We start from the raw sequence: 8592 nt of genomic DNA on the forward strand, positions 1-8592 counted from the left end.
ACTTTTTTTTTCAACAATAATTGTGTAAATTGTGATAAAAGGAGTATGATTTGGATTTTATTGGGTGGCTAAGCGTACGCTGCTATCATTTGGTTTTTAATAGGTACAAGGTTGCATTAGTGTCACTTCCCAAGTAGTGCCACCACAATCACAGTCTACTAGCAAAAGATACAAATCACCCGCAAAGAGAGACAAGTCTTGGAAGCCTTGAGTATGGAGGGAGTTTGTAGTTTGGATGTCACTGCACAAATGGAAGAAAACAAGCTACAACCATCTCTTTTCTTGTTTTTTGTGAATTAGAACAGTTGAACATTGATTTTGTAGTTGAACATTTAGAGTTTGATCTTGTTTTTAAACATGTGGATATTGTTTTTTGATGTTGAACATTTGAATATTTTGCAAGTTATAATGCTGATCATGTTGAAAATCTCATGTAATGGAACATGGTATCTCTTTTTGGTAATTCTATTGATTTAGCCTTGTCTGTATATATATCATACTTTGAACCATCCATTTCATTTATATTCAAAAGTGCAAAATGTACAGTTTCCTTCCAAAAATTAACGGAAGGGAAAAAGTCAGGACCGTTTGTGATGATTTACTTGAATTTGGCGCCAAATTGTTTTTAATAATGGATGAAGATTTGATTTCACTGCCAAAATCAACAACATATGAGTATTTTTCTTTTTTTTTTTTAGGAAAATGAGAGAAAAGGTGAAAAAGCAAGTGGAGAATTTGATTTGATAAAAATACTCACAACTTAACAAAGTTTTTTAAACCAAAATAATAAATGGTAGACAATCTCATAAACTATTTATAGTGATTTTAAATCTCAAAACTAAAATGATACGTCATTCAAATCTCAAAATCATTTTGGTTAAAATGCCATTTTTTTCGTTCCTTTTTTAATAGAGCACGTGATGAAACTGTAAAGTGTCTCGCTTTCTTACATTTCTCTTGGTTTCTGAAGGAAACTGAACTTCACAGACCTTTTTTAATTAGCCTATCACACATCCTTCTTTATTTCTAAACAATGAGTTGAATAAATCAATAAAAACAATGAACATGATTAAAGATAGGTGTATAAGAGGAAAAAAACATAGTATGTGTTTTATCATTTTCGTTTCTTAAAAGCCACGTTCTCAACTTATTCTTAATTTGAGAACTTATTCTTAATTTGAGCAATGAAGTTGATACAACAGATTTGCATAAAATGAGTACCTGTGCGTTGCTGTGGAGTTTGAAAACATTACTGAATATGTAGATGTCTTGAAAAATATATGTGCCACAGAGTGGTATTTATATACATATATTACATCCATGTGTTATGGAAGTGCTATTTACGTTCATATGTTACATGGAAAAAATTGGGAATGTTGGTATGCCATCCTTAAGGATTGTCTTTCAAAAGCTATGGCTCTATCCCAGAGATTGTTTTATGTTTACAACTATACAAAGTTAAAACAATCCGGTTTTGTTTCACTAAAGACACCCAAATCTGTAACTCCGTTAATGACGTCTCCTTCGTTTTGTACGACAATGTTGAACTGAAAATCAAAAGAAGAAGGAAATTAAAAACAGCATTTGATCACTTACGAATTGAATCACACTAAATTGCATATGAATTGAATTGAATGAAAATCTAAAGATGAAGGAAAATTTGTCATAATTTCGGTACACAAACTTTCACTATGCCAGATTTCATTTGTAGGCACCAAAACAAATTCATAAAATTAAGTTGGGTTTCTCATATTCTCTATTGGATCTTCACTATGCCAGATTTCTAAATTTTACATTAGGCGGGATTAATATGCACATCTCTAGCAGTATATAGTTCCCCTAAATTGATTTTTACTCAACATTTCACAGTATTAATGTAAATATGAGAAAACATAACCATCCTTAATCACAAACAGAGCAATACTCCAATGTCATGTATGTCACAATGCAGAATTCACTCAACTGAATGCGTTTCTAGTTGATTATATATCAAAACTAAATAAAACTATGAAGTATATGAAGATAAAATACATACCTGTCTAACAAAATCCCAGCATAAGGAGGCACATGGAAGTACTTAACGTGTGTTGCAACTGCCTAGCTGCTGAAACTCTTTCGGACCAAAGGACCCTGTAGACTACTCATTAGCAAAGACATCATGGTGTGTGTGCTGGATAATTCACACTAATAAAACTACAAAATCAATGAAAATTTTCACTCTGAAACTTGATCTGCTTTCATTGAAATAGAATCCAAGATCGTATGTGTTATTGCTAAAAAAAATATAAAAAAAAAAAAGCAAAATTCCACATCAAGCAGCAGGTATAGTAACTCACACACACCATGCATACATAATGAATCACTTTCTTTTTAGCAAACAAAAAGAATATCGCGTGTTATGTGTAATAAGACGTCCAACACCAATTAATATTTAGCAGAAATGTAAAGGTTGTTCATGTAAATTAAAGAGTTATGAATTAATTATCAAATATAGTCATGATTAAGCCCTCCTCTTTAATTTTATGATTTATTGTATTTTTTTTTTTCCATGATAATGAGATACTCTCGTAGAAATTAGGGTCCACAAATTCGATTAATGGTTAAAAACAACAAACTAACTCACATCAATAACAGTAAACTTTCAAAAGTGCTTTGTGTGTAAAATATGTACACCAAGTGAACATCGAAGCAACTATCCATACATGTATATATATAAATAGAGGTAGAAATATTCGGAACTTAGCAGACCCTCTGGAGAGAAGACCGGGTTCATAAGGAAGACCATTACAGAGATGCCACCGAACCGGTGAAGACTAACAAACTAAAAGCTTGTTGACATCAATGTAGCCATATAAGAGAGGGTTTTGGGTTAACATTTTGCTGTGTTAACTTTTGATTAAATAACCGGTTGCTTGATACAATTTCTGTATGTGAGTTGTTTGCTTTTATGCTTTGATTGAATCAACTAAATTAGATAGTGCTGCATTTCTAGATGACCTCTCAAGCTTCCGCATCACAACTAAATTACATATATTCGATGCAGATGGCAATTTTAACTTTCTAGAATTGTGGAGTAGTGGTTTCTGAAGCTAACCATATAAGAAAATACGATTGGACAAAGTTGCATTCAAATTGAAAAAAGGAAAATAAGTCAGGAAACTGAATTTGTAAGGAGATCAAAGACATTTCGATGTGGTCATTTACACACAGCAATAGTAAAAATTACAGAAAACTATACCATCTCGCTTCGTTCATCTCCTGCAGGTGCTGAAATAGCACTTGGTTCGCGAGTTGGCGGTGCACAATCAGAGTCTGGAACTGTTGGAGGGCGTGGAATGATTTTCGTCCCTTTCCCTGCTGCAGACAAACATCAAAACCTACAACCAAGTTCACCAAAAATGCACAGAAAAAACACCACTACCAAACTCCCAAATTTAATCCAAGTATTCTACAAAATCTAGAAAGAAAAATACTAAATCTCAAATAAAAACGCCAAAAAGCTCCATAAGTTTAATGAAGAACCCTCCAAAGCTCAGAAATTTAAACGATTTTTTTTTTTTACAAAATCATGAAAATTTTACTAAAATTCAATCGTATTAAATCACAAATTTGAATAAGATCTTCACATGCAATGGGCCTAGAAGGTATCTCGGATGATGATGAGTCATTTGAGACCAACATCGAGGCCAGACATCACAGGAATCGTCGGTGATTCCGATTACAAAAGTCAGCAACTTCGTGTTCTTGGATGAAGCAGCACGCTTGATTTAGCTTAGAGAAGTCAGCGGAAATGGTAGGGGTTTGTGAAATTTCGAGAAGCTGGTAGTTCTTCAACCAGGATCCTCGCCGGATGCATTCCCTAGGGATCCTAGGGATCACGCAATCCTGTCCGTTTATCGTATATCGGGCGGTCAGTTTTCGTTAGCTACTATTTATATTTGAATTTTAAATTTTAAATTTTAAATGATTTCTGACCGCATGATATATGATGAACAGACACGATTGCGTGATCCCTAAGATCCCTAGGGAATGGATCCGGCGAGGATCCTGGTTCGTTCGTGAAATCACGAGATTCGATGAGGTTTCTTAGGCATCAGTCGGGAAGAATAGCTTTATTTTTGGTAAAACAAAAAAACAAAAACAAAAACAAAAAAAAACAAAAAAAATGAAAAAAAAAATAAAAACACTACTGTTAGACCATCTTCAACTTTTAGATAAAAATTTTAGTAAGCTTTTTGTTAAGCATACAAGTCCTAAACACTTACTATTTTTAGAGAAACTGACTTAGGCATCGGAGATCTACTAGCCAAACCCCCCAACCTCGTGAAGCGTGAGGTTTTGGTCTTTGATCAAAAGTGTTGATTGTTTTGTCGATACAAATTCGTCAAGACTGAAGACGGCGGATTTTCACTACCACAAATTGTTGGTTTCATTGAGAGCTTGATTCAAATACTAGAAGAAGACTCTCGCAATTTTTTGGAATTTTCTGTTACGTTTAATTTCTCGTACGCTCCTAGTTATTGAAACTATTTCTAGTAAAATTCCTTGATTAGTCATTGGAGAAAGAATACACACACCTGGACACTTGTTCTGCCACCTCATTCTCACAACATTACTGGATCTAAATGGATGTATCAAGTTCAATACTGGCAGTTTGGATCGATATAAAGCACGACTTGTTGGTAAAGGGTTTCTTCAACAACATGGTATTGACTACCATGAAACATTCAGTCTGATCGCTAAATCAGCAACTATCTGACTCATTTTATCTCTAGCTCCCCAGTTCAATTGGTTGATTACTCAATTGGATGTCTCCAATGCCTTCCTTCATGGTACACTTCATGAAGATTTGTATGTAGCTCAACCTCAAAGATTATAGATCCTCTCAGACCTCATTTGTGTGCAAGCTTCACGAGTCTATATATGGTCTCAAACAAGCGACGCGAGCTTGGTACGAGGAGCTCTATCGTAGTCTTGTAGCTCTCGGATTCCGTTCCTCTATAGCAATTCCTTCACTCTTTGTCAAGGTTGATCACTCACTCACTTACTTTTATACTTGTTTATGCTGATGGTATTCTGATTACAGGTAACTCTTCTTCTCATTGTGAATTTTTTTATCAACAAGCTCAATACTCAGTTTGCTATGAAGAATCTTGATCCGTTGCACTTTTTTCTTCGTATTCAAACTCATCGAACAGCGGACACGCTCTTCTTGGTTCAAGCCAAGTATGTCCAGGACCTCCTAACAAAAGCCAACATGTTAGATTCCAAACCATGTGCATCGCCTTCATCTGCTTCTAAACTTGCTCCTTCAAGGCCCTATCATGTACATCATTGGATGGTGTTTTGCAACACCTTACATGGACAAGGCCTGACATCACCTTTTTCATTAATCAAGTTTGTCAACATCTTCAAATCCCAGAACAACTCATTTCACAGCCCTCAAGCGGATCTCCGTTATCTTAAGGGGACTCCAGATCATGGACTTCTTCTCACCAAAGGCTCTCCAAATATCACTGCTTTTTCGAATGCCAACTAGGCTGGTTGTCCCATTGATAGTCTTTCTACATTTGGGTTTTGCATATTCTTTGGAAACAATCTTATTTCATGGAGTTTTGAAGAAGCAACCAATTGTTGCTCGGTCTTCAACCGAAAGTGAATACCATTTTCTAGCCCAAACAGCTGCTGAAGTATCATGGATTTGCTACCTCCTCAATGACCTTCACTTCTATCTCCATAATCCACCGCTGCTCTTATTTGACAATCTAAGTGCTCTTGCTCTTGGTGCCAATCCTATTTTTCACGCAAGAGCAAAGCACCTCGAGATCAACTATCATTATATAAATACTAATGTTTCACTCTTTACGATTCGAGGTTTAGGTCTACCGTTCCTCAGCTTTGTTTTTCATCACTACCTTGCACAGGACTGTTGTTGAGGAAATGCATAACCTTATAATAAACTCACAGAATGGTTTTCTGCTTTGTGTCCTCAACTTTGAGTAAGCATGCACCACCAACCAGTCCTTTGCATCTTCTACTATCTTTTATTTTATTTTAGTTTGCAACATTACTTCATCGATTTTTCGTACACGTTCAGATTAATCATAACAATGAAGTTTGATTTGGCTATATGTTTGCATTGGCTGTTATATTCCATGGATTGAGAAGTTGATTTGCTCCAACAATATCATTAGATTTCATGCGTATCTGAACAGAATCTCTTAATTCCATAACAGGCCGTGGACCAGCGATATCAGTTATCGAATTTGATAGCAGTATCTCTCACCAATAAATGGAATGTTGGGTTGCAACTTTAATTTGAATCTCTTCTCTTCTAATCTATGATCCTTATTCACAGCTCTGGTTTTAGACTACACTTTCCATAGTCTCCGTAAATTTGTACTAGCTAGCAGATTATTTATGCCCCTTCTTTTCATGTTGTAATTAGCTAGCTACGGAAAAGGATCCTTGCCGGATCCCTTTCCTAGGGATCCCGTGATCTCATCCGTTCATCGTAAATCGTACGGTCAGTTTTCGTTAGATACTATTCATATTTAATTTTAAATTTTAAATTCTGAAATGATTTCTGAACGCACGATATACGATGAACGGATAAGATCACGTGATCCCTATGATCCCTAGGAAAAGATCCGGCAAGGATCCTTTCCCAGCTAGCTACTGCCCAAGGAATATTATTCTTCTTATTTTATGGATTAAAAATTCTATTAAAAATAAATAAATTATACAATTGTTTTATAACATGATTTCCACTGTGTCCTACCATGTGTGATCCTGTCATATATTATCACACATAATAATAGACCTGGCATTTTAGACCCAACATGTTAACCCAACCCCACCAATCCGTTAAATTAGTATTCGGGTGGATACTTAACGGGTCGGGTCACACATACATAGACTGGCATTTAGACTGCACAGGTATCCTGTCGTGCTTCCTTTACACACAAGGTAAAGCAATTGTTAGCACAAAAAGAAAAACAGAGAGAAGTTGGAGAAAAGAACATGCTTCCAGTTTTTTATTTTTATTTTAATACAGGTGAGAATCAGAAGGAGGATTAGACATGTTTACTTACTTGGAATAGGAGAAGTCGTGAATCAAGTTTTAGGAAGAAAAAAGGAATGGGAACTCACACTTTTTACGTTTCCATATGTGCTAAACAAGAAAAGTTTCAATACCGATGTTTTAATTAACGAAAATCAGTAAAGAATCACAATAGTTCTAACTCTTATTCTTGGTAAGTAAGCAGTTAACTTACAATTTACCTTGCGATATTTCAACTTTTGTAAACTTAATTGTAAATTTGAAATTTATTTTAATTTTATATCTATGCTAGAGAATCTGTCTGCTAGAGGGAAGATATCAATGGAACCAGATGAAAAAAGAAGGGAAATAATCTATCTTGTTTCCTTCTCCTCAATGTCCTCGTTGATAGTGGGCAAACGAGTAAGTTTACATACTCCTACTTAAACAAGGAGTCAGGAGTCCATCTTACTAGTATAAATACCTCCTTCATGAACAATACAAGGCACGCAATACTTTGAGCTCTAAGTCGAATTCAATTGTACGAGTTTACCTTGACTATCGGAGGGTTTTTAGCCAGTACCACATCATTGTCTTTTCGCCTTTAAGGATTTCGCAATTAGTTTGTCGATTACAATTGTAATTCCAAGGAGTGGAAATTTTTGCTAGAACAATGGCGTCGAAATCGAATTACAACATTCCAGGGCAAATTCCTGAAATTGTGTCCTTGTATACATTTGACAATGGACCTAAGGGAAGAAGCAGTGAAAAAGCAAAGAGTAGTAAAACAGAAAACAAGGAAACGGGCTCCTCATCAGCCAATGAAAAGAAAAGCAGCTCTAATGAACGACATGCCACTACTACAAAGTGAATGTCCGAATCTTTTAGCAAGGAAAAAACGACATCAAAAGCCTGAGTTTAATTTTAGATACAATAAAATTGTAGGACCGATTTTAATCTTAATGCATTAACATCTTGAAGTATTATAAAATTTAACATATTTTTGCTTTTGTTTCTTTTTATTTGCAAATTCTCTTTGACAAGTGTTTCAACTAGTGAATGTTTAGTTTGAATATTTTAGAATATATATTTGGTTTAATTTAATAAACATTTTACAATTGTTGTGGAATCAGTTAATATTTATGTTCAAAATGGGTCTTACATAAATAGAGCTCTCTCTCTCTCTCTCTCTCTCTCTCTTAAATAGGTATTGATTAGTTCAAGTGTTGCGACATGTACCATGCATAAATCGACCAAACCAAATCAAACCATGCAAATTCTTTGGTCTGAATTTTGTTTTTTATGTTAAAACCGGACGAAATCGAATCATGCCCACCCATATGTTCACCAAGGTATCGTTTGGTATGCAGACGGGACGGGACGGAACAGAATGGGACGGGACGGGACGGGACGGGACATGACGGAACGGGAGTAAAGATACCCTCGGATGGAAACAAGGAGGAAGAATAAGGAAACGGAGAGGTTATAATTTGTGTGTTCCACAGATGTGGAACGAGTCGTTCCAGGGGGTGAGGTGGAACGAAAATTCA

The 8592-nt window shown here is 35.4% G+C and overlaps 1 long non-coding RNA gene across 2 annotated transcripts; it reads right to left on the reverse strand.

Annotated features, from left to right (window-relative positions):
- Positions 1–1305: 1305 nt before the first annotated feature.
- LOC125475863 lies at positions 1306–3790 on the reverse strand. 2 transcript variants are annotated; one of them, XR_007257253.1, is made up of 3 exons: positions 3239–3790; positions 2036–2130; positions 1306–1547 (listed from the first exon to the last, which is right to left on the reverse strand). It is a non-coding gene; the product is annotated as an uncharacterized LOC125475863 (long non-coding RNA). The 2 variants fall into 2 exon arrangements; XR_007257252.1 differs by having other exon boundaries at positions 1307–1522.
- Between the last annotated feature and the right edge of the window lie 4802 nt (positions 3791–8592).

This window comes from the organism of the source record quoted next, unplaced genomic scaffold (assembly GCF_019419815.1).
Source record: "Pyrus x bretschneideri cultivar Hongxiangsu unplaced genomic scaffold, Pyrus_bretschneideri_v1 Contig160, whole genome shotgun sequence".
NCBI lineage: Eukaryota > Viridiplantae > Streptophyta > Magnoliopsida > Rosales > Rosaceae > Pyrus > Pyrus x bretschneideri.